The sequence below is a fragment of the Sus scrofa genome, chromosome 13, assembly GCF_054392235.1.
Source record: "Sus scrofa isolate SSC_HxYL_T2T_F1_AM1 chromosome 13, Sscrofa_HxYL_maternal_Yorkshire_Landrace_v2.0, whole genome shotgun sequence".
Classification (NCBI taxonomy): domain Eukaryota; kingdom Metazoa; phylum Chordata; class Mammalia; order Artiodactyla; family Suidae; genus Sus; species Sus scrofa.
Window position 1 is genome coordinate 161,518,860 of NC_139395.1, and position 25,230 is coordinate 161,544,089.

Genomic DNA, 25,230 nt, shown 5'->3' on the forward strand with positions numbered 1-25,230 from the left:
GCTCGGATCCCATGTTGCTATGGCTGTGGTGTAGGCCAGCAGCTGCAGCTCTGACTGGACTCCTAGCCTGGGAACTTCCATATGCAGCAGGTGTGGCCCTAAAAAGCAAAGGAAAAAAAAAAGCCTTTGATGAGCTCATTAGTAGATTGGATATGGTTAAGGAAAGAACCTCTGAGCTTAAGGATATGTCAATAGAAACTTCCAAAAAGGAAAAAGGAAAAAAGCTGAAAAAATTTAGAACAGAATATCTAAAAATAGCCAGTCAACTACAGAAGGTGTACTTAGTAGGAATACCAGAAGGAGAAGACAAAGGAACAGAAAAAATGTTTGAAGTCATAATGACTGAGAATCTCCCCGAATTAATTACAGACAGCATATGACAGATCCAGGAAGCTAAGAGAACATCAAGCAGAGTAAATGACAAAACATTACACAAAGGCGCATCATATTCAAACTGCAGAAAAACAAATATAAAGAAGCCAGAGGGAAAAACACACTTTATACCTACAGAAGCAAAAATAAGAATTACATTTGGCTTCTCAGAAACCGTGCAAGCAAAAAGAGAGTGGAGTGAAATATTTCCAGTGTTGAGAGAAAAAACTCACCAACCAGAATCCTGTGCTCTGTGAAATTGTCCTTCAAAAGAAAAGGAGAATTCCCATCGTGGCGCAGTGGTTAACTAGGAACCATGAGGTTGAAGGTTTGATCTCTGGCCTTGCTCAGTGGGTTAAGGATCTGGTGGTGCCGTGAGCTGTGGTTTAGGTCGCAGACACATCTCAGATCCCATGTTCTGTGGCTCTGGCGTAGGCCGGCATCTACAGCTCCGATTAGACCCCTAGCCTGGGAACCTCCATATGCCTCAGGAAGCGGCCCTAGAAAAGACAAAAAAAAAAAAAAAAAAAAAAGACACACACATGCAAAAAAAAGACAAGGAGAAATAGAGACTCTCAAACAAAAATCAAAGGAATCTGTTGCCAATAGATCTGTCTTGTAAGAAATTTTAAAAGAAATTCCTCGAGGAGAAGGAAAATGATGCAAGTCAGAAACGTGGATCTACATAAAGAAAGAGTGAAGATGAGTAATGAATAATGAAGGTAAAATAAAAAACTTTTTATTTTTCTTATTCTTAACTGATGCAGCAGATAACAGTTCATTCAAAATAATAAATGGATACAATTATGTGATTATGAATACTCATGTATATATACATATGCTTATATTTGCTTATATATAAATAAAATAAATGACGCAAAGAACAATCATACAAGGAAAAGTTGGGAATATTTTGTTATTATAGAGAACTTGTGCTACCCATAAAATATTAAGATGTTATTAAAAAATGTTATTTAAAAGTGGACTTTATTTAGCTGTAAATGAATATTGAAAATTCAAAGGCAACCACTAAACTTAAAAAAAAAAGTGTAGTTGATATACCAAGAAAAGAGAGAAAGTAAAACCATATAAAATACTCAGTTAAAACCACAAAAGGTAGAAAAACAGTGGACGACAAAAACAGAAAGAAAAAGGGCAGCAAATGGGAAATAATAACAAATTATGTTGGACATTAACTGTATCAATAATAACTTCAAATGTCAATAGTCTAACCATATTGAATGCATATAGAAAAGAAAAAAGTCAATAATGTAAGCTTACACATACGAAACCAGAAAAAAAGGCAAAAGGCAAAATTAAATTCGAAGTAAGCAGAAGAAAAGAAATAATAAAAATTAGAGCAGAAACCAATTAAATTGAAAACAGAATCAGTAGAGGAAAAAAAAAAAAAACCTAAAAGCTAGTTCTTTGAAAAGATCAATAAAATAAATCTCAAGCCAGGTTAACCAAGAAAAAAGAGAAAAAAAATTACTAATATCAGAAATGAAAGCAGAAATGTCATCACAGATCCCATAGACATTAAAAGGATAATAAAGAAATACTATAAACAACTCTACGCTTACAAGTCTGATAATGTAGATGAAATGTAGAGTCTTTGAAAGACAAAATCTGCCAAAACTCACACAAGAAGAAAGAGACAGTCTGAATAGATCTACATCTATCAGAGAAATTAAATCAACACCTTTCCAAAACAGGAAGTACCAGGTCCAGATGGGTTCACTTTGAGTTCTCCCAAACATTTAAGGAGGAAATTTTACCAATTCTCTAAAATCTCTTCCAGGAAATAAAAGCAGAGGAAATATTTTCTAACTCATTTTATGGGGCCAGCTAACAGCAAAACTAGAAAAAGACATTACAAGAAAGGAGAACTACATTGATACCTCTCAAGAATATAGATGCAAAAACTTCAACAATATGTTAGTAATTCGAATCCAACAATGTACAAAAAGAATTATATACCACAACAAAGGGAGAGGTATCCTAGGTATGCAAGACTGGTTCAAAAATTCAAAAATCAATTAATGTAATCCATTACATCAACAGACTAGAGAGGAAAAATCATAGTCCTATCAATAAATGCATACAAGACATTTGACAAAATCCAACACTCATTCATGATTAAAAACTCTGAACACATTAGGTATAGAGGGGAACTTTCTCTACTTGATGATGAACATCTACAAAAGCCCTACAGCAAACCTCATATTTATAGTGAGAAACTCAAATCTTTCCAACTAAGATCAGCAACAAGGCAAGGATATCCCTTCACCACTGTTTTTTAATATCACAATGGAAGTTCTAGCTAATGTAATAAGACAAGAAAAGGAAATAAAAGGGAGGTATACACTGGGAAGGAAAACAAAATTGTTTTTGTTTGCAGTTGATATGATCATCTATGTTGAAAACCCAAAAGAATCAACCAAAACCCCCCCCAAACCACCCTCAAAGCTCTTGGAATTAACAAGTGATTATAGGAAGACTATAGAGTACAAGGTTAATATGCATAAGCCAACTCCTTCCCTATATACCAGCAATGAACAGACAGAATTTGAAATTAAAATTATATTACCATTTATATTAGCATTTCCCAAAATAAAATACTTAGGTATAAATCTAACAAAATACATACAAGATCTATATGAGGAAAACTACAAACTTCTGATGAAAGTTATCAAAAAATTAAATAAATGAAAAGGTATTCCACAATCATGCATAGGAAAACCCAATATTGTCAAGATGTCAGTTCTTTCCAATTTGGTCTATAGATTCAAAGCAATCTCAGTCACAATCTTATCAAGTTATATTGTGGATATTGATAAACTTATTCTAAAGTTAATGTGGAAAGGCAAAAGACACAGAATGATCAACATAACATTGAAGGAGAAGAAAAAATTTGAAGGATTGATACTACCCATCTTCAAGACTTAACTATAAAGCTTCATTAATCAAGACAGTGTGGTGTTAGGGAAAGAATAGACAAATAGATCAATGAAAAAGAATAGCCTAAAAATAGATCCCCAGAAATACAGCCAATTGATCTTTGACAATCAAAAAGTCTTTTTCAACAAATGGTGCTGGAACAACTGAATAGCCATATATATATATATATATATATATATATATATATATATAAAGAATTTACACACAGTCTTACACCTTTTACAAATATTAACTCAAAATGGATTATAGACTTAAATGTAAAACACAAAACTATAAAACTCCTGGAAGAGGAGTTTCCATCATGGTGCAGCAGAAATGAATCTGACTAGGAACTATGGCTGTGGTTTGATCCCTGGCCTTGCTCAGTGAGTTAAGGATCCAGCATTTCCTTGAGCTGTGGTGTAGGTCACAGATACAGCTCAGATCTGGGGTTGCTGTGGCTGTGGCTGTGGTATAGGCCAGTGGCTACAGCTCCCATTGGACTCCTGGCCTGGGAACCTTCACATGCCGGGGGTGCAGCCCTAAAAAGACAAAAGACAAAAAATAAAATAAAACTCCTGGAAGATAACACAGGAGAAAACCTATATGACCTTTGGTATGGTGATGCCTTTTTATATCCAAGACCAAAGACATGATTTATGAAAGAAATAATTGATAAGCCAAACTTCATTAAAGTGAAAAACTTCCACTCCAATAAAGACAATGTAAAGAGAATGTGAAGACAAGTCACAGAGTGGGAGAAAATATTTGGAGAACATCTGAAAAAGGACTGTTATCGAAAATACTCACAGAACTCTTAACACTCAGTAGTAATAAACAACCTCATTAAAAATGGACCAACAAGGGAGTTCCTGTTGTGGCTCAGTGGAAAGGAATCTGACTAGTATCCATGAAGATGCAGGTTCAATCCCTGGCCTCGCTCAGAGGGTTAAGGATATGGCCTTGCCATAAGCTGTGGGGTAGTTTGGAGATGTGGCTCGGATCTGTCATTGCTGTGGCTGTGGCATAGGCCAGAGGCTACAGCTCCAATTTGACCCTTAGCCTGGATACCCCCATATACCACAGGTGTAGCCCTAAAAAAAAAAAAAAAAGACAAAAAAACAAAAACAACTGGACCAAAGACCGCAAAGATACCTCACCAAAGAAGATGTATGGAGAGCAAATAAGCACATGGAAAAAATGTTCCACATAAACTATCAGGGAATTGGAGATTAAAGTAATAATAAGATACCACTACACCTATTAGAATGACCAAAATCTGGAACAGTGACAACATCAAATGCTGGTGTGGAAGTGGAGCAACAGAAATGATGGGACTGCAAAGTGATACAGCCCTTTAGAAGACCATTTGGTTGTTTATTATGAAACTAAACATATTCTTACCATAGGATCTAGCAATTGTGCTCCTCGGTGTTTACTCAAAGGAGTTGAAAACTTATGTCCACACAAAACCTGCACACAGATGTTTATAGCAGCTCTGTTCATGACTACCAAAACTTGGAAACAACCAAGATGTTCTTCAATAGGTGAATGGATAAGTAAAACTGTGGTATTCGAAATAATGGGATATTATTCAGCACTAAAAATAAATGAGCTGTCATGCCATGTAAATATATGGAGGAACCTTAAATGAATATTTCTAAGTGAAAGAAACAATTTGAAGAGCCTACACACTGTGTGACTCCAACGACACAGCATGCTGGAAAAGGCCAAATTATGGAGCCAGTACAAAGATATATGGTTACCAGGGGTTCGAGGGAAGAGAGGGATGAGTAGGCAAAGCCAGAGAATTTATAGGGGAGATAAACTATTTTGTATACTATACTTGTCAAAGCCCATGGAATATACAACACCAAGAATGAACTCTAATGTTAACTATGGACTTGAAGTGATGATGTGTCAGTGTAAGTTCAGCAATTTTACCACTAGGTGCAGGATGCTGATATGGAGGGAGATTGTGCATGCGTGAGGAACAGGGGTATATGGGAACTCTATGTTCTTTCCACTCAGTTTATAACCAGTGTGTTAATGTTTTTCCCCCTCTTTGGAAGGCATAGTTAGGTAAGATGTATGCTACATATGTTTACATAGAGGAATTCTGTGCTCCAGTTCACTCATTACCTCTCTTCCAACAGTGGCCATTCCTGTCAGAGTTTAGGAACTAAACTCCTAATACTAAGGATTGACTGGTGTCCATATTCTTTGTTTGAAGGTATTGCCACTGTTCATAGCCTTCAAATTATATACCTAGTATTCTTCTCCATGGCAACTGGGCTGAGAAGGTAAGAAGTGGAAACATGAAGAGAAGGAATGAAGAAAGGAAAGGATATATAAGGCCACTTTAGATCTTTGTGCCATCTCTCAGAGGCCAGCATCCAGAGCACCTCTAGGATGCAGGACCAAGCCATCCTTAACTATAGACCACCCAGTCTGCTGCATTCTAGCTCTGCTTAATAAAGTGCAGTAAATATTGGTAATCAAAGTAAAAAACAAAAACAAAAACCTGTTGGTTGACAGTGGGAGCATGGACAGTTGAGTTACAAATGAATGCTTGAGATGAGAACAATCTTGATCTTGTCTCAGTTAGGGCCCTTAGGTGCCCTCCTTCTTCTTAATAGCCTTTTACAGTTAGGCAAGTGAGTTATCCTTACTGGAGGAATTAGAAGTTTCTTCATTTTTACAAATGGCCAGGGAAGTCCCAGTCAGGTATCTCTGGACCAGGTAACAGAAGTCTAGGTTTACTTTTGTCTTGCTAGAGAGACTCTTAATGGTTTCAATTCTTTGATTCACCCAAGTTTCACAATTCTGAAAAGAAAAGGAGGTGTTATCCTTACCTGGCTGGCTTTTAGCTAGCTTACTTGAGATTTCTGGAGTATGCCAGTGTTAGGATAGGTGTAAGCTACTCTAGTTTTTCTTAGGGTTATAGGGATTTAGAACATTTCAGGAGTCACCTATAGATCCTGTCAACATTTATAACATCTGGTCCTCAGCAATTTGCCATGAATTTGTACTTATTAAGGCATAATAGCAATTTAAAAAATTAATACAAAGTGTTCCTGATAATGAGAATCAACTGATATTTACAAAGAAGTTGTATTTTTTTTTTTAATTTTTATTTTCTGGTCAGCATCTGCAGCATATATGGAAGTTCCTGGGCCAGGGATCAAATCCAAGCTGCAGCTGTGACCTACACTACAGCTGTGGCAATGCCAGATCCTTAACCCACTATGCTGGGTGGGGATTGAATCTGTGTCTCAGCAGCTACTCAAGCTGCTTCAGAGAAAATGCCGGGTCCTTAACCCACTGTACCACAGTGGGAACTCCCACAAAGAAGTTGTTTTAATTTGCTAAGGCTGCTATAACAAAGTACCACAAACAGAGAGGCTTAAGCAACAGAAACATATTTTCTCATAATTCTGGAGGCTAAAAGTCTGAGATAAGTGTTAGTAGGGCCATGCTCCCTCTGAAGGCTCTAGAGAAGGATCTATTCCAGGACTTCCTTCTAGTTTTCAGTAGTTCCTTGGCTTGTGGCAGTATAACTCCAATCTTCACATGGCATTGAATCTGTGTTCAAATTTCCCCCTTTCATAAGGACATATTGGATTAGGGGCCCACCTTCCAGTATGAACTTATCTTAACTAATTACATTTGCAGTGATCCAGTTTCCAAATAAGATCACATTCTGAGGTACTAGGATTAGAAGCTCACGATACAAATTTTGGGGAACACGATTCAACACATAACAGGAGTCAAAGATGAGGAAAAGCCTTTCAAATTGGATCACAAAGCAAAATTCACCTATAGGCTATATAGAGTCCTACCTAAAACAAAGGCATTGGAACGGCTGAGAATAAAACATGGGCAGAGAAATACTGCAAAGGCAATGGGCCATAACCTTAGTATCAAGAAAAAAAAAGCTTAAAAAAGTCAAAGAATGGTACTTTGTAATGTTTTAATTGTATGATTTTCAAAAAGATAAAGTACCAACTAACAGAGAATCAATAATCATAGAGCAAAACCCATGGAAGAGAAGATAGTGTAAAACAGAAATCCCTCAACAGTAGGAAATTTAAATTCTGCCCCCTTAGTCCATGACAGATCAAGTGGAAACAAAAAAAGTATGATATAAAAGTGCTTACTATCATAATTAATGAAGTGGGTCTGATTGACATGTATCAAGTTCTATACTACAGAGTATGCTTTTTCTACATGAGTTTTGTGGAAGTCACAGCAATTAACCATATTTCAAGCCAAAGAAAAACATTAATTAATTCCAAAATGGGAATATTATGCAAAAACATTCTTTGCCCATGATTTTATAAAACTAGAATCTTCATAATAAATCAATATAGCAAAACAAACAAAATAAAGAGAAAACAACCCTTTTTTTTTTTTTTAATTTTCCCACTGTACAGCAAGGGGGTCAGGTTATCCTTACATGTATACATTACAATTACATTTTTTCCCCCACCCTTTCTTCTGTTGCAACATGAGTATCTAGACATAGTTCTCAATGCTACTCAGCAGGATCTCCTTGTAAATCTATTCTAAGTTGTGTCTGCTAAGCCCAAGCTCCCGATCCCTCCCACTCCCTCACGCTCCCATCAGGCAGCCACAAGTCTCTTCTCCAAGTCCATGATTTTCTTTTCTGAGGAGATGTTCATTTGTGCTGGATATTAGATTCCAGTTATAAGTGATATCATATGGTATTTGTCTTTGTCTTTCTGGCTCATTTCACTCAGTATGAGATTCTCTAGTTCCATCCATGTTGCTGCAAATGGCATGATGTCATCCTTTTTTATGGCTGAGTAGTATTCCATCGTGTATATATACCACATCTTCCGAATCCAATCCTCTGTCGATGGACATTTGGATTGTTTCCATGTCCTGGCTATTGTGAATAGTGCTGCAATGAACATGCGGGTGCATGTGTCTCTTTTAAGTAGAGCTTTGTCCGGATAGATGCCCAAGAGTGGGATTGCAGGGTCATATGGAAGTTCTATGTATAGATTTCTAAGGTATCTCCAAACTGTTCTCCATAGTGGCTGTACCAGTTTACATTCCCACCAACAGTGCAGGAGGGTTCCCTTTTCTCCACAGCCCCTCCAGCACTTGTTATTTGTGGATTTATTAATGATGGCCATTCTGACTGGTGTGAGGTGGTATCTCATGGTAGTTTTGATTTGCATTTCTCTTATAATCAGCGATGTTGAGCATTTTTTCATGTGTTTGTTGGCCATCTGTATATCTTCCTTGGAGAAATGTCTATTCAGGTCTTTTGCCCATTTTTCCATTGATTGATTGGTTTTTTTGCTGTTGAGTTGTATAAGTTGCTTATATATTCTAGAGATTAAGCCCTTGTCAGTTGCATCATTTGAAACTGTTTTCTCCCATTCTGTCAGTTGTCTTTTTGTTTTCTTTTTGGTTTCCTCTGCTGTGCAAAAGCTTTTCAGTTTGATGAGGTCCCATGGGTTTATTTTTGCTCTAATTTCTATTGCTTTGGGAGACTGCCCTGAGAAAATATTCATGATGTTGATGTTAGAGAGTGTTTTGCCTATGTTTTCTTCTAGGAGTTTGATGGTGTCCTGTCGTATATTTAATTCTTTCAGCCATTTGGAGTTTATTTTTGTGCATGGTGTGAGGGTGTGTTCTAGTTTCATGGATTTGCATGCAGCTGTCCAGGTTTCCCAGCAATCCTTGCTGAATAGACTTTCCTTTTCCCATTTTATGTTCTTGCCTCCCTTGTCAAAGATTAATTGACCATAGGTGTCAGGATTTATTTCCGGATTCTCTATTCTGTTCCATTGGTCTGTCTGTCTGTTTTGATACCAGTACCACACTGTTTTGATGACTGTGGCTTTGTAGTATTTCTTGAAGTCTGGGAGAGTTATGCCTCCTGCTTGGTTTTTGTTTCTCAGGATTGCTTTGGCGATTCTGGGTCTTTTGTTGTTCCATATAAATGTTTGGATTGTTTGTTCTAGTTCTGTGAAAAATGTCATGGGTAATTTGATAGGGATTGCATTGAATCTGTAGATTGCTTTGGGTAGTGTGGCCATTTTTACAATATTGATTTTTCCAATCCAGGAACATGGAATATCTTTCCATTTCTTTACATCTTCTTTGATTTCTTTGATTAAAGTTTTATATTCTCGGCATATAGGTCCTTTAACTCTTTGGTCAGGTGTATTCCGAGGTATTTGATTTTGTGAGGTACAATTTTAAAAGGTATCGTATTTTTGTATTCCTTTTCTAATGTTTCATTGCTGGTATACAGAAATGCAACTGACTTCTGAATGTTAATCTTATATCCTGCCACTTTGCTGAATTTATTAATCAGTTACAACCCTTTTTTAAGAACAACTCTTGGGTCAAAGAGGCAATCAATAAAGAAATTACAAAATATTTTTTAAATGGAAAAAATTAAATCTACAATAAAATATTTTTAAGAGCAGGTATGGGATAGATAGATGATATAAAACTATATTAAAAAAAAAAGCAAGGGGAATGAAGAACAAATAGTTCAGAATGATGTTTACCTCTTATTGAGCTGGAGGGAGAAATAAGCAGAGGAAGAGGATGGGAAGGACCATAAAGGCAGATGTAAGGCATTGTCAAGACCATATTGGATGGTGGGTCCATAATTTTAAAAGTTATAATGTTAAAAAAGGTAACAGGGAGTTCCTTTGTGGAGCAGTGGGTTAAGAATTTGGTATTGTCATTGCAGTGGCTTGGACATATTCCATGCTCGCTTCTGTGGTATGAGTTCAATGGGTTCATGTGGCTGGGGAACTTCTAAATGCTGTATACATACACAGAGTAAACAAGTAAGTAAATAAAAGAGGGGTACACATTGACCAATGATGAGAGTGTGTCATGAATCAAGACAATGATTAGTTCACCTCTATGCCAAAAATAAATTTAGAAACAATTATATATCAGAACATATAGTGTGCAATTAAAGCACTGCTCATAGAAAAACTTGTAGCCTTACATATGTAGAATAATAAAGGAAAAGACCATCCAACTTAAGGTGTTAATAAAAAAAAACGGAATGATTTTTTTTAGGTATAATAATAAACCTAAAGAAAGTAGGAAGTAGGAAGTAGAAACTAATCAAAATAAAAGCAGAAATTACTTAACCAAAAACAAAGAATACAGTGCATTACATCTAAAAGTTTGAAGGAAAAATAACGTACTTAAGGAGTTCCCGTCATGGCTCAGCAGAAGTAGGAAGTAGAAACTAATCAAAATAAAAGCAGAAATTACTTAACCAAAAACAAAGAATACAGTGCATTACATCTAAAAGTTTGAAGGAAAAATAACGTACTTAAGGAGTTCCCGTCATGGCTCAGCAGAAACGAATGTGACCAGGATCCATGAGGATGTGGGTTCGATCCCTGGCCTCACTCAGTGGGTTAGGGATCCAGCACTGCTATGAGCTGTGTGTAGGTCACAGATGGGGCTCAGATCTGGCATTGCTATGGCTGTGGTGTAGGCCAGCAGCTACAGTTCCAATTTGACCCTAGCCTGGGAACCTTCATATATACACAGCTGTGGCCATAAAAAAGCAAAAAATAAAATAAAATAAAATAAAATAAAATAAAATAAAATAAAAAGAAAGAAAGAAATACATACTTAAGGAAAAAAACAAATATTAAAATAAGAAAATAAAAAAAATTATAAAGGGAGACAATAACTGAAAACACAAGGGAAGTTAAACAGAGATTACTTTTCCTAAAATTTTACAAATAAATTTGAAATCTAGGAATACACAATTTTCTAAAAATAAAAGTTACTTAAAATGTCTCTACAAGACAGTAGATATCTACACAAATTACTGTTTGAAAAAAATAATAAAGTTTTTAAAAGAAGTAACATCCTCCAAACAACAGGACAGTAAGAAAGCACCAGGACCAGCTGAATTCACAGGGAATTCTACTACATCATTAAGAAATGGATCATTCCAATGCTCTTAATTTTTTTTCTGGGAAATAGAAAAAGAAGAAAATCTTTACGATAACATTGGTACCTGTAAGAAACCCAATAAACAGAAACCTCAATTAAATAGAATTGGGAAACCAGAAGGGGGAGCTCTCATGCCCTGTGACTGTAGTAGGGCCTAACAGGAAGAGGAAAAGCTCCTCATTTCCTGGCCGGGTCAGCCAATGGAAAAGCCATGGAATCTCGGTTTACTGCAGCCTTCCCAATTTCCTTTTCCTCTATATTAGAGTGTTCTTCCCTAGCTGTGTGGGGACTTGCACGTGGCTCACTGTGGTTGCAGACATGGAGTTGCAATTCTCTGTTGATCTTGAATAAACCCATTTTTCTTTTTTTGCTGGAGAAATTGGCAGTCTATTTATTTTAGGTCAACATTTTGGTGCCCTGTATGGGATCCAAAGTAGACTTCTGACAGCTTGGGAGTTGGTGAGTGAATATGTACAGTACCCACAATTGAGCCCATGGAGTCCACTGCTTTTCTGGCTGACCCTGGAGTTTAAAGCTTCTGGATCTAAGCTTATGCTCTCTTTGCATTTGGAGCTCTTCAAGTTTTATTAAGGCTCTATTTTAAAGTTTTGCCCTTTCTGATTGAGGCCTTTTTCTATATGCAAGCACTCTTTGGCCCTTTGGTTTGGCACCTTGGTTTGATTTTGAGATCAGACTGTTTCAACTGAAACTAGCTGAAAAGCCTGTGGCCCATTCCTTTGGCAGAGGGGCTGTTCTACAGGAACTGGCTGAGAAATTTTCAGCCTGATCCCTCCAGGACCAAGCTGTTCCCTTAGAACTGGCTGGTATTAAGCCTGCAGGCTGTTTGAGTTGCAGGCTGTTTGAGTTGCAAGCAGTATGAATTGAACTGTTTGAGTTGTAAGTTATTTAAGCTGTTTGAGAATTGTTCCTTCACTTTAGAGAAAAATCTCTGAGAAATGGGGTCTCAAGTCATCTACGTATGTTGAGGGTGCCCCCCCCCACCTCAGGTATTCCAGCTAATTTTATGTTTAAAAAAGTCCTTCCTTGTGCACATTTCTATCTAAATGGATCAATCTGTTCAAAGGTGGTTTAAAACAACAATGGCCAATTATGGGGAACTTTTCAAGCCCCCAAACTTAAGTTTCTTAAAACTGAATTGGACCATTATAGCTCTAAAATTTCTAGAACTGCATGGAGTGCCTATTTTGATTGACATTTCGAAGCTTCCAAATATTATCAGGAAACTAAAATTGCCTCTCTTCAAATTAAGACTTTAACTGAGTCAAACAAATGATTAAAGAAGGATAAAATGGCTTCTGAGGCTTCAGGCTCCTCTTCCTTGGCTTGAATCAGGATCTGCCTCTGGCACATTTTCCTCCTTTCTTTTTATGCTTTCTACACCTCCTCTGTACCTTTAGATTCCCCATATTAATGCTCTTGCTGAATTTTCCTTTTTCTCTGAAACTCTCCCCACTCCTTTTTCCTCTGAACTTATCAGAGCCTGTCCCTTTAAGCCTCCTGAGGATCTAGAGGCTAAATCCTTACTTCCTTATATTCTCTGGACTAAAGCTGAACTGCAAGCCATAGTCTAAGATTTTGCCCAAATAACTCAAGATCCTCACAGATTTGCTGAGCAATTTAAATATAGTGATTCAAACATATCAGTCTAGTTTCTCTGATTTATATCAACTAGTGCATATGCTTGTCAGTGAAGGTCAGGTCCAGCACTGGATGAAAACTGCTAACTGGGAAAGTCCTCAAAAGGTCTCTAGAATTATAAGCAGGAGATCAGCTTGCTAACTTATTATCAGTCTTAAGGAATTGCTAGGTTGACTCCATCAAGCAATTTCTAGGGATTTTCCAAAGCCTGTTGATTGGAACAAAATTCAAGATTGCACACAAAAATCTGAACCTGTTTATGATGATTATAATTGAGTTCAGATTATTTTTAAGGAAAATTCTGGTCTTCAGATGTTGATTCTACTTTTAGCCCTGTGTTTGTTAATGGGCTGCACTGGAACCTTTCCTTTCTATTAAAAAGGATCAGGATGGAATGGGAAACTATATCTACTCCAGATTTAGTTAATCTAGCAAACAGCTTTCTCACACTCTAGATGAATCACCTAAAAGGAAGACCACAAAAATTCTTAATCTTCAGCTCCAGCAAATGAAGACTGATAAATGAAATCAAAAGCCTTCTAGTTTCTGCTGTTACTGTAAAGATCTAGGACACTGGAAAAGAGGGTGATACAAACTTAGGAGCTTCAGGCCAGGAGCATTCAGGCTTCTAATCAGCCTCTCCAATGTCACGTTCCTATCAATGAGGAACTAAAGGCCTCTTCCCAATCCTCTCTCTTTTTCTTTTTCTTTTCTTTTCTTTTCTCTGTCTCTCTTTCTTTCTTTCTTTTGCTTTGCTTTTTAGGACTGCACTCACAGCATATGGAGGTTCTCAGGCTAGGGGCCTAATCAGAGCTACAGTTGCAGGCCTACGCCACAGCCACAGCAGTGCCAGATCCAAGCCACATCTGTGACCCACACCACAGCTCACGGCAATGCCAGATACTTAACCCACTGAGCCAGGCCAGGGATCAAACCCTAGTCCTAATGGATCCTAGTTGGGTTCATTAACCACTGGGCCATGAAGGGAACTCCCCCAATCCTCCCTCTTAATTGACTTGGAGAAAGAGTTCTCCATTTGGGGATGAAGCTCTTCCAGTTCTGATGATACTGAACCACCCTCTTGGTGCTCAACCCCACTACTATAAAGCAGCCCCTGACTTAAAAGTACTACAACAGTCCAAATAGTGGGGAATCTCTGATGAACCTCAAGAGGTTCCCGTTTCTGAACCTATTCCCTTTTGCTTAGGCTCCTGGAGAGCTATACACCCTTTTCTCCTTAGTTCCTCTGTTCCTATTTACTAGCCTGAGACTTCAAAGAGAAGTGTCATGTCAGAATTTCTTCCTCCCCAAAGAGGGAAATAATTCTAGAATTTGACAGCAGCCATCAAAGTAACCAATTAGGTGAATTAAATGACCCTTTGACTGACATTCTGTCTCAGTCCTGGAGCTGATTCTAGAACATCGATCATTTGTTCCTTTTGAACCAGCTATCACCAACTGATATTATGGGCAAAATCTCCAACTGACACTGGCCAAGTTCATAATGCACCCCCATCACAATTCACATTGATTCCTCAAAATCTCTTCCTGGAATTAATCAGGAAGATTAAATAAAGAGGCACTTTAAGGCATAAACCTTATAATAGTATATGACAAAGCTCAAGGCCTCATTATCTTTTGTACTAGTCCCTGTAATACTACTTTACCAGAGAGAAAACCTAAGGGCTGAGGATTCCATTGTCTGGGACCTCCAGGCAACAAACATTGTTATCCTTCTATACCCTATTGTCTTAACCCTCATAGCTATTAACAGCCACTCCCACAAGAAGTAAATTCCTTTCTGTAATTGACTTATGTAATTCCAGTTGAGGAAGCTAGCCAGTACTTTTTGCCTTCACTTGAGAAGAAAAACAATTCACCCAGACAGTAATTCTTCACTGTTATATAGAAAATCCTTCCTATTTCTCACAACTCCTGAAGGCTGATCTGGATGATGTAAAGTTGCCTAGATATTCTACTTTGTTGTAATATGTCGATGGTTTGCTTCTTTGCTCTCCTTCTTAAGCCTCCTCACAGGAAGACAGCTTTTAGCCATAAAGGGACATAAGGTCACCAAAGAAAAATTGCAGTCTTCCCAAACCCAGGTTTGATATTTAGGGCATCTGATATCAGAACAAGGGCTACACCTAGATCTAGATAGGCTTCATGGTATCCCAGGTTTCCCCAAACTCCAAACTATGAACAGCAAAGTTTTCTTGGGCTAGTTGATTATTGCTGAAATTGGATTCCAAATTTCCTTTTTATGGCCAAACTTCTGTATGTTTTACTAAACAATAACAACCCCAACCCAATGTTATGGGAAGAACTGGACAACATAACGTTTAAGGTCTTAAAAGAGAATGTGATGAACCCACCTGCCCTTGGGCATCCCAGTTATTAGGTTACCTTTTTCCTTTTGAAAAAGAGAAAAGGAAGGAATGCCCTTAAGATACCCACTGTACAACATGGAGTTCACCATAGACCCACAAAGTTTTACAGCCAGCAACTGTATCCTATGGCATAGGGGTCAAATCCTTTACCTTAGAATCATTATGGCCACTGCCTTTTCAGTGAAAGCCACTGACAAAATTGTTATGAAATCCCCTTTAACCATTTGTCTACTTCATGCAGTAGAACTTCTCCAGAATTCTCATCAACCTCAACATTTTTCAGTTAGTTGTCTTACCTCCTATGAAGTCCTTTTATGTTGTAGTAACCTTTAAATCTGTTTCTCTTCTCCCCTCTGTCACCAGCAAAGTCCCTTAAGACTGCTTAATGCTCACAGCCCACCTCCTAACTCCTCATGATGATCTATAGGAAATTCCTTTGGGTAACGCTGACCATGCTTCACTGATGGTTCTTATTTAAAAGGTGATGATGGTAAATATTGTGCTGCATGTGCTATTGCAACTCCTTTTGATATTGTTGAAGCAGCATCTTTACCTAGGGCCATCTGAACCCAACAAGTTAAATTATGCACTTTTATGTGGGCTGGCACTTTAGCCAAAAGCAAACTTGACAATGTTTATACTGATAGTGGATATGCTTTTAGAGTAGTTCAGGATTTTTGGAATGTTATGGAAGCAATGTGGCTTCCTTGCTTCCAGTGGAAATAAAATTAAAATGGCCCCTAAGTTCAGGAATTACTGAATGCATTACTTTTATCTACTGCTTTAGCTATTATTCAGATCCCAGGGCATTCTAAACTTGAATCTCTGGAAGCTGAGGGAAATCACCCTGCTGATATCTTTAAAAAGTATTCTACCCTTAAAGAGGCCAACAGAAGCCAAATCTCTGTCATGGTCCAAAGGGATATCTCCTCAAATGATAACTTAGGAAAACTGGCTAGAAAACCCAATGATTGGCCTCAGAAAAGGAAAAACAAATTGATAATTCAGCAATTGATGGTTTGATAAAAAGAGAAAGCTCTGGTTTAGATAAAATAATAACCTAGTCCTATCAGAGACTGTAAAATTCCCACTCCTCACCACTGTACATGCATTAAGCCATTGGTATACTGACAAAATGATAGCCTTCATGAATACATATTGGTAGGTAAACATTAACAAGGCCACAAAAGATGCCTACCTCACTTGTCCCACTTGTCTAAAATATAACCCAGAGAAGCTTATTCATACTGGTTCTAGAAATTTTAAACTGCCTAATGAACCATTCAAGTTTAGTTGCATGACAAATGGGTTTCATACCATTTCCTTCATCTTACAGATATAAATATGTTTTAGAATGTTTAGTATGTTTCCACATTATTCTGAGGCCTTCCATTGCAGGCAGGCTACTACTTTTTCTGTAGCTAAAGTCCTTTGGGAAAGCATTTCTTTTTTGGAAAACATATACCTGGGGAACTCCTCTTGAACCTTATAATGATGGAAGAACCCATTTTACCAAACGGGTACTTGGACAAATCAGTATTGTTTATTAACTTTCAACAAATACCATAAATAAGTGAAAAAAAAAAAACAAAATAGATCAGTGAAAACAGAAACAGCTTTCCTTTCCTAATATGATTATATGTTTTTCAACCCAAAGTATCATTAATGGATAAACACTAAAAACATTCCTTCTCAATTCTGAAATAAGAGAGAGATATCCACAATTTCACTATTACTTAACCTGATTGTGCCCAGTACATTTAACAAAAAGGAAAATAGAGGCTGCGTTAGTTGGCTAGGGTTGCTATAACAATATACTACAGACTGGGTGGCTTAAATAACATTTATTTTTTCACATTTCTGGAGACTATAAGTCTGAGATCAAGGTCCAGTAGGGTCAGTGTCTGGTTAGGTCTCTCTTCCTGGCTTGCATATGGCCACTGTATCCTCATTATGTCCTCACCTGGTGAAGAGAGAAAGAGAGTTCTCTCTTTCTGTTGTCTCTTCTGATAAGACATTAATCCTATTGAATCTGGGCTCTCCCAACCCTTTAAGACTTCATTTAACCTGAATTATTTTCTTAAAGGCTTTCTGTCCAAATATAGCCACACAAGGGGTTAAGGCTTCAATATATGAATTTTTGGAGGACACATTCAGTCCACAAGTGAGGCATACAAAACGGAAAGGAGGAGATAAAATTATCATTACTGAGTCACAATATGGTTACATACCCTCTAAAGAAAGTGACTCTATTACAAATAATGTGAGAATTCACTGAGGTGGTGAGATGCAAACTGGGTATAAAAATCAAAGCTTTCATGTATATAACTGCAGCCACTCAAAACATTTCATTGAAAATAACATTGATACAAATAAAAACACTGAAGGATAAATCTAAAAAGAAATGTGTGAGTTCTTTAGGAAGAAAATATCCAGTTGCTCTTAAGGATGGAAATGAATCCAGATGAAAGCATCTGGAAAGAAATTCAACACCGGAAAAATATCTAGTCTTGTTAAGTCAACCTATACATTTTAATGCAATTCCAATAAAAATTCCTACATGATGTGTTTTTGGGACAAAAGTGGATCCTTAATTTCATATAGAAAAACAAGTAAGGGAGTTCCCATCATGGCTCAGTGGTTAATGAACCCAACTAGTATCCATGAGGATGAGGGTTTGATTCCTGGCCTTGCTCAGTGGTTTAGTTGCCATGAGCTGTGGTATAGGTCACAGAAGCAGCTCAGATGCTGCATTGCTATGGCTGTGGTGTAAGCCAGCATCTGTAGCTCCAATTCAACCCTCAGCCTGGGAACTTCCAATGCCGAGAGTGTGGCCCTAAAAAGACAGAAAGAAAAGAAAAAAAGAAAAAACAAGAATAGAATTGTGAAAAACAGAGCAATGAGGAAGCCTGGGTAGTGAGAATACAGAAAGGTCCTCTCATATCCTTGGGGTTACAAATTCTATGAAAGGCAGTTTTGCAATATTTATTAAACTTACAAATGCACAAATCCTTTAATCCAGCAGTTCTGCTTCTAGGAATTTTTCCTTCAGACATATGCTCCTACGTGCAAAATTCCATGTGAATAAGGTTATTCACAGCAGAAGTGTTTGCAATAGCATCCAATTGAGAACATCCTCACTACCTAGTTGCAGTGGTCTGGTTAAATCACTTATGGACTATCCATATGGTATAATACTCCGGGGCTATGAAAAAGAAAAGTTCTTTCCAGATTAATAGGGAATGACTGCCAGGATATTCAGTTAAGTAAAAACAAACAAACAAACAACAAAAAAACACACGAAAACCAAAGTGCTTTTGTATTAAGTATGCTTTTGTGTAAAAAACAAGAAAATAAAAGATGTATAAACACACATATACACAACTTACATATGTAAATATATATGTTTAACTGCTTGTATACACATTTAATGTTTCTGGTAGTATTTATCAGAAATAAATATTATTACTTAAATAGAAATAACGAAAATAGTAGAATTAGGTGCTTCCAAAGAGAACTGTGTGGCTGGGAGGAGAGGTAAGAGAACATTTTTACCCTTTTGCCTTTTTGGAATTTTGAATCAAGTAAATGGGTTTATTTAAAAATCAAGTTAAATAATTGAACAAGTAATTTATTTCTGATTTTTAGAAATATGGAATTGAATGAGCCTTTACATTTAAGACCATAAAATACAGCAACAATAGTTTTTATTTTTCTAAATCATGTATTCCAAATTTCCTTTTAGTCATGAGAGAGAGAGACTAAAAAAACTAAAGGGGGTGAGGAACCACAGAAGATCCAAGAGATTCTGAATAGAGAATCTCTATTCTGTAATAGAGAATGAGACAGGAGTTAGAGTTTAAGAACGTCCCCAGAGGGAGAGAGAAGCAGAAAATCAGAGAAAGCTGGCAAAACAGGAAGAAGTACAGACAATTGGTAATTTTCAGGATGAGGACACTCAGGTGAAACATTCCTGCAGCCCTTTGCTCTCCACTGGGGACCTGAGCCTCATAGTACACTATCCTATTCCACGGGCCCTGAAATGGTTGGGTGTAAATAAAAATTTACTTTTCCATTGAAATCTAAGGGTTTTCTCCTGTGTGCAAAGAATTAACAAAGGTCAGTAAAATTCACTTCGGAACCTAGGGCCCCTCTGACATTCAGAAGCAGTCTAATTGCTTCATCTTTGTTCTTTGGGAATCTGGGTTAGCCTAGTAGTAAGTCAGGAGGCTGCATTTGAAAGCAGTGTTTTATTTCCTTTAACCACAACTAAAGCTAATTTATTTGACTACAAATAAAGCTAATTTATGAGACTACATGATTTTGCTATTATTTCCAATTTTCAATTAAAAACATCAAACTCTTAGAGGAGGTGCCACACAGAAACTGGAGCAGAGCAGCAGCTCAGTGAAGAAAAGGTCATGCGTCTGGCTACTACAGTATTTTGGCTTGAACAATTCCCTCCTAGAATGCTAGCCTAAGACAGGGAAGTGAAGCTGGGGCCCAATCAAGTTCTGAAAGGTCCCATCTCTGGCTTACAAAGTAAGGCAAGACACAACTACCTCTATTGCCACCTGCTGGTAAATTTATGTCTCATTTAATTCAGTTAGTGGCTTTCCCACCCCTGATTAAGCACATTTTGGAATATGGAGATAAAAGTTGCTTTTTTTTTTTTTTTGCTGCTTCTGAGTGGGGAGGAGGGGTCACACCAAGTCAAGTCCCTGACTCCTCAGGGCCCAAAGCACTTGACAAAGACTGTCCCAATAGGAGGAGTTACTCTCCTCTGGCAGTACCTCCTGCCCTGCCAATTCTTTAAGTCTGTCAACTCTCTTGAATTCAACTAAATACAGAGGTTTCCTTTCCACACCCCCACGGAGACCAGCTTTCAAAGACACTCAGTGATTTTAAGTGGTAATTAACAAATTTTTTTTTTTTTTTTTTCTCATCAAACACATACGCAGGCACTTGCCTCACTTTGGTTCTGGGGTTGAAGCCAACAATGATGAACAGAAGACACCTTCATTTATTCTACATTCATTTCTCGTGTTCCTCCCACTGCTATGTTTCGCCTTTCTGTTTTCAAAACCTACACTTCATACTTAATACCTATATATTTAGACAAAGGCACTCATAGAGACACAGTACGGCTAACACATGCATCAGTGAACAACTTGAACATTTTCTGATATTTGTGGTAGCATAAACTCCTTTCTCTGGAATCTTAATAGGTAGAAAACGTATGACCATTTCCCTCCTAAGGTACCACCTCATGACACTAATTGATCATAATGTTCCCCCCAAAGTGCTATAAAATTCTGAAGTAGCTTCTGTTTACCCATTCACCTAGTGAAGGACATTTGGGTTGTTTCAAGTTTTTGGTGATTATGACTAGAGTGGCTATAAACATGCATGCACACATTTTTAGGTGAAAATAAGTTTTGCTTTCTCTAGGGTAAATATCCAGGAATGGGACTGTTGGGTCATATGGTTTGTGCATGTTTAACTTTTTAAAGAACTGGCAATCCTTTTTTGCATTCTCACCTGCAATGCCTGGTGTTCCAGTTGCTCTGCATCCTTGTTAGCACTTGGCATTTTCAGTGTTTTTTCTTTTAGACATTATAATAAGTGGTAACTCACATGGTTTTAATAGGCATTTCCTTAATAATTGGCATTATTGGGCAATTTTTTATGTACTCACTTGCCATCCAGATATCCTCTTTGGTAACATGCCTGTTCGATTATTTTACCCAATGGTTTTTTCCATTGGGTTATTTGTTTTCTGCTGTGATTTAAGAGTTCAACATTTTCTGGATATGTCTTTTGGTGAAGCAGTTCTTGAATCATCAAAAATGTAAACAGTTAGGATATTTTAGGGTAAGGCTATTTTATTCTATTCACTTTTTGGAGATTTGCAAAAGCCATACATAGCCAAGTCTATAAACTAAACTTTTCCATTAATCAAAATTGGGGGTATTTTGAATGATGAGGTATTCTCTAAGGAGGCCCAGAGAGAAATCTGGTGAGATGTCCAGATTGGACTTGAGAAAGGGCCATTTACTTTGGTGGATTCAGCAAAGTCCAGGGTTTAGTCTTAAGCTTGGAAGATTCAGAAACGTGACTTGGCTGGTGGCTTAAAAGCAGATCCCACTTGACAATGCTTTTCTTGTGCTAGCAAAGATCTAAAGAGACCACTGTGCAAGGCCAGGGTGGCAGCTAAAGCACCAAGGTAGCCTTTTTCTCCTACAGATTTATATGATAGTTGTAAGCTTCCTTGGAGAGCTTAGAGGTGGTATAAGGAAAATTAGCCATATCTATGGCTGTGATGAACTTTCTCAGGGCCATGATGAAAAAAATAAGCATAGTTTAATTAATTTTATTAATTGATTCAATTTAAAGAACTATCTTTTATTCTGAGGCTATGTTTTCCACAACTTTGACAAATTCTATATGAGTTTATTTCCTTAACATACAGTGAAGGCTTGCTGACTGAGCAGACATTCAGAAGGTGAGGAGCTGTTCTTTGTTGTAATGTTACCTTCAACTTCTGAATTCTAAGACCTTGGGAGGTACCTCCATGACCCTTCCCAATCTGATCCCAGCTTCCAAATTCATTTCAATACACTTTTCCGTGTATTATTCTCCACATAAACCAATCTGTTTGCAACTCTCACTATGCTATACCTTTTTTGTCTCTAGATACTTGCTGTTAGAGTCATAGCCCACCTCTCCTCCCTCCCCCTGTCTTCCTTGATGTCCTCTGAGCCAGCAGTGAACATTCACGTCTTTGGATTCCTATAGCCCCTATTTTCATTATCATCCCTAAGGCATTTATCCTACATTATCCTTCACTGTGGGTGACTTGAGTATGCTTTCGTGGGTGATTAGATAGCACCCCCATCAGATGGTAAACTCCTGAAGGGGGTGGAATAAAGGTCCATCTTTCAGAAATATCAGCATGACTCAGAGCAAATCACACAGTACTTTTCACAGTAGGTGCTCAACAAAGGTCTGTCGAATAAATGAAGAAACAAATATATGAGAAATGGTATATTTAAGTTCTTGCAATGGAATTGCTCTTTTCACCCACAGTTACCTATGTGTTTTGGTACTTGAGTGCCCCCTTATACACACCTTCTATATAAATATACACATTGAGGGCTCCCTTGGGCTATCTCTGCAGACGTGTGAGTCTGTGAGTGTGGCCTGCACACCAGCATGCCCAGGCAGAAGAAAAACAAGCAGGCACTCCCAACTGGGGAAGTCATTTGCAGCTCCTCCCATTATTACTGGTGGAATCTCCTTATTTAAAACAAACAGAGAGCTGGAATCAGCAATTCAAGTGGTGGCCATTAGCAGGTCCAGTTATCAAAACACAGACTTAGTCTTTAAACATATAAAACAGCAAACTCTGAAAGTCCACTCTGACCTTTCCATCTTTGCAGTCAGGGCCTCCTCTAGCATCTCTCATTAGGGCCTTTAGGGGTCATGTGTTCTTACCACTTGGAGGCTGTTTTTAGGTTTTACTTGGCTGAGAGCACTTTCATTAATCTCAAAAAGACTTTTCTCCATTTTTTTCTTCCTATCCCACAGGGCAAGGACTCCCCACTAAAGGTAACCAAGCTATCATTTTCCACTCAGTTTGTGGCTGGTTAAGGAAGTTTCTGAGGGTCACAGAGAAGGCAGCCCTGAGGTTCAGATCACAGGGACGAGAGGGCTAGGGTAGAGCTGGCAAAAATGACCAAGGGAGGAAACAGGAACATGATCCAGGCCACGCTGGGGAGATGTAACTCATTTCCTGCTTCTGAGGGTTCTGTAACCTAGGCTGCTGAAGTGTGGGCCAAGCCAAGGGAGGGAAGTGTAGTTAAGTTCCTTTAATCTGTGATGCTTGTGAATCATCTTGGTGGTCATCATCTCGGACATCAGCCTCACTGTACTGCAGACAGAAAAGGGATGGAAAAGGAGAGCATTTTTGGCAATCACAGGCCACAGCCTGGCAGTGTTTTTGTTTGGGTTTTTTAAATAAATAAGATCCATCAGTTTATTTGTTGTCTTTTACCTCTTTCTCTTAAAAAGTGGAGCATCCTAAAATACTGGCTGCATACATATTCTGATGTTTTGATTTTTTAGTATCTATTTATAGGTTTGGATAAAAGGAGATACTTTAAAACTGTTCTGCACTTTGCCAGGCATATAGAAATGGTCAATAAAAAGCAGCTATAATGATCAGTTCCTGAGTTCTTATAACCTAGATTTTATTATATTAAGTAGAAATGACTACTGAATTCATTTCTTAAAAATAGCATTACAGACTTTTGAAGTATGATCTCAACTATATAATGAAAAAGAAATAGAAAAAAAAAGACCTGCAGGAACTATACTAAGAGACTTAACAGTGATAGACTCTGGGTGATAGAGCCATGGATAATTTTTCCTGCTCTTTTGCACTACTTTCCAGACTTTCCATAATGAACATTTATTACTCCAATTGTGTAGGAAGACGCCTATTAGAATTTTTTTTTAATGAGATTACAGTGTTCAGTTAGTAAGATTGTTTTCAACCTAATTCATCTTTCAGAGGCTTTGCCATTTTCCACCTGTATCATCTTGGGTAAATTACTTAACCCTTGAGATCTTAGTGTCCTCTCTAGTAAAATGGGGATAATAAGTATATACTTCCTTCGCAGTAAAAGAGAAAACAGGGAAATCACCTAGCACAGAGCCTGATGGATGCAGGTACTCGACAGTAAGTAATCTAAAACTCTGAGTAACAGCTCCCCCTTCTTACAGTATAAGCGTCTTTAGGAGCCAATTTGGACCAGTATTGGAAACAGTGACTTCATTTAATCATCGCCACTGGATGATTTCTTGGTTTTTAACTATGCCTAAGAACTGCCTGACCCAAGTTTCAGAAGATTAATGAAGTCCTAAGGGCAATTATTTGAGTGTAAATAATGGAATGATGTGGTAAAACACTGGCACATGAGCTTTGGATTTGGAAAGACCAGAGTTTAAATATTCGTAATTACTAACCGTGTGATTTTGGGCAAAGGACTTCAGTTTTTGAAATCTTCATTTCCTCACATTTGGTAATTTTAACTAACATCCATCGAGCCATGCCAAGCCATGCCAAGCCCATACTGGGCTCAGTATTTACAAACATCATCTCATCTAATTAACACAGCATCCTGGTGATGGGTAATTATTATTTCCAATTTACAGATGAGCAAGCAGTATGGTAAGTAGCCTGAGGACACACAGCTGGTTATTGGTAGCATTTGGATTCATAAAATGGGGATCCAAATCTGAGCTGATGGGCATATCACAAATATTAAATGGAAGAGTACTTGTCAGGTCCCATGCATAGCAGGCTTTCAACAAATATCTAATAAGTATCTAAGATTAGAGTAGGCACCCTCACCTTAGAAGATATTTAGGAGTGCCACACATGTAGGATTCCCCAAGGATGTACATGGGGAACGCATACCCACTGTATCACACTGCTGGCTTCTCCATGTGCATTACTTTTTCTTTTTTTTTTTTTTTTTTTTTTGGTCTTTTTAGGGCTGCACCCAAGGCATATGGAGGTTCCCAGGCCAGGGGTCAAATCAGAGCTACAGCTGCTGGCCTACGCCACAGCCACAGCCACGCCAGATCCAAGCCAAGTCTGCAACCTATACCACAGCTCACAGCAATGCTGGATCCTTTAACCCAATGATTGAGGCCAGGGATTGAACCTGCGTCCTCATGGATGCTAGTCAGATTCGTTTCTGCTGCACCACGATGGGAATGCTCATGTGCATTACTTGTTATTTGTGCACATGTCTCCCACACACCTTTTCTTGACACTTAGAACTTTTCTTGAGGAAATGGCAAACATTCAAAA

The 25,230-nt window shown here is 37.8% G+C and overlaps 1 protein-coding gene across 8 annotated transcripts in view; it reads right to left on the reverse strand.

Moving 5' to 3' along the window:
* The window catches only part of GTPBP8 (GTP binding protein 8), a 201,139-nt gene that overhangs the window by 61,134 nt on the left and 114,775 nt on the right, over nucleotides 1-25,230 (reverse strand). For 2 of the 8 annotated variants that reach the window (XR_014824830.1, XR_014824828.1), the window contains one exon: nucleotides 21,246-23,280. The exons of the other annotated variants lie outside the window; for them this stretch is intronic. The gene's annotated coding sequence lies outside the window, so the exon portion shown is untranslated. Of the gene's footprint in view, nucleotides 1-21,245; nucleotides 23,281-25,230 lie in introns of those variants that run through there. 8 annotated transcript variants of the gene reach the window in all.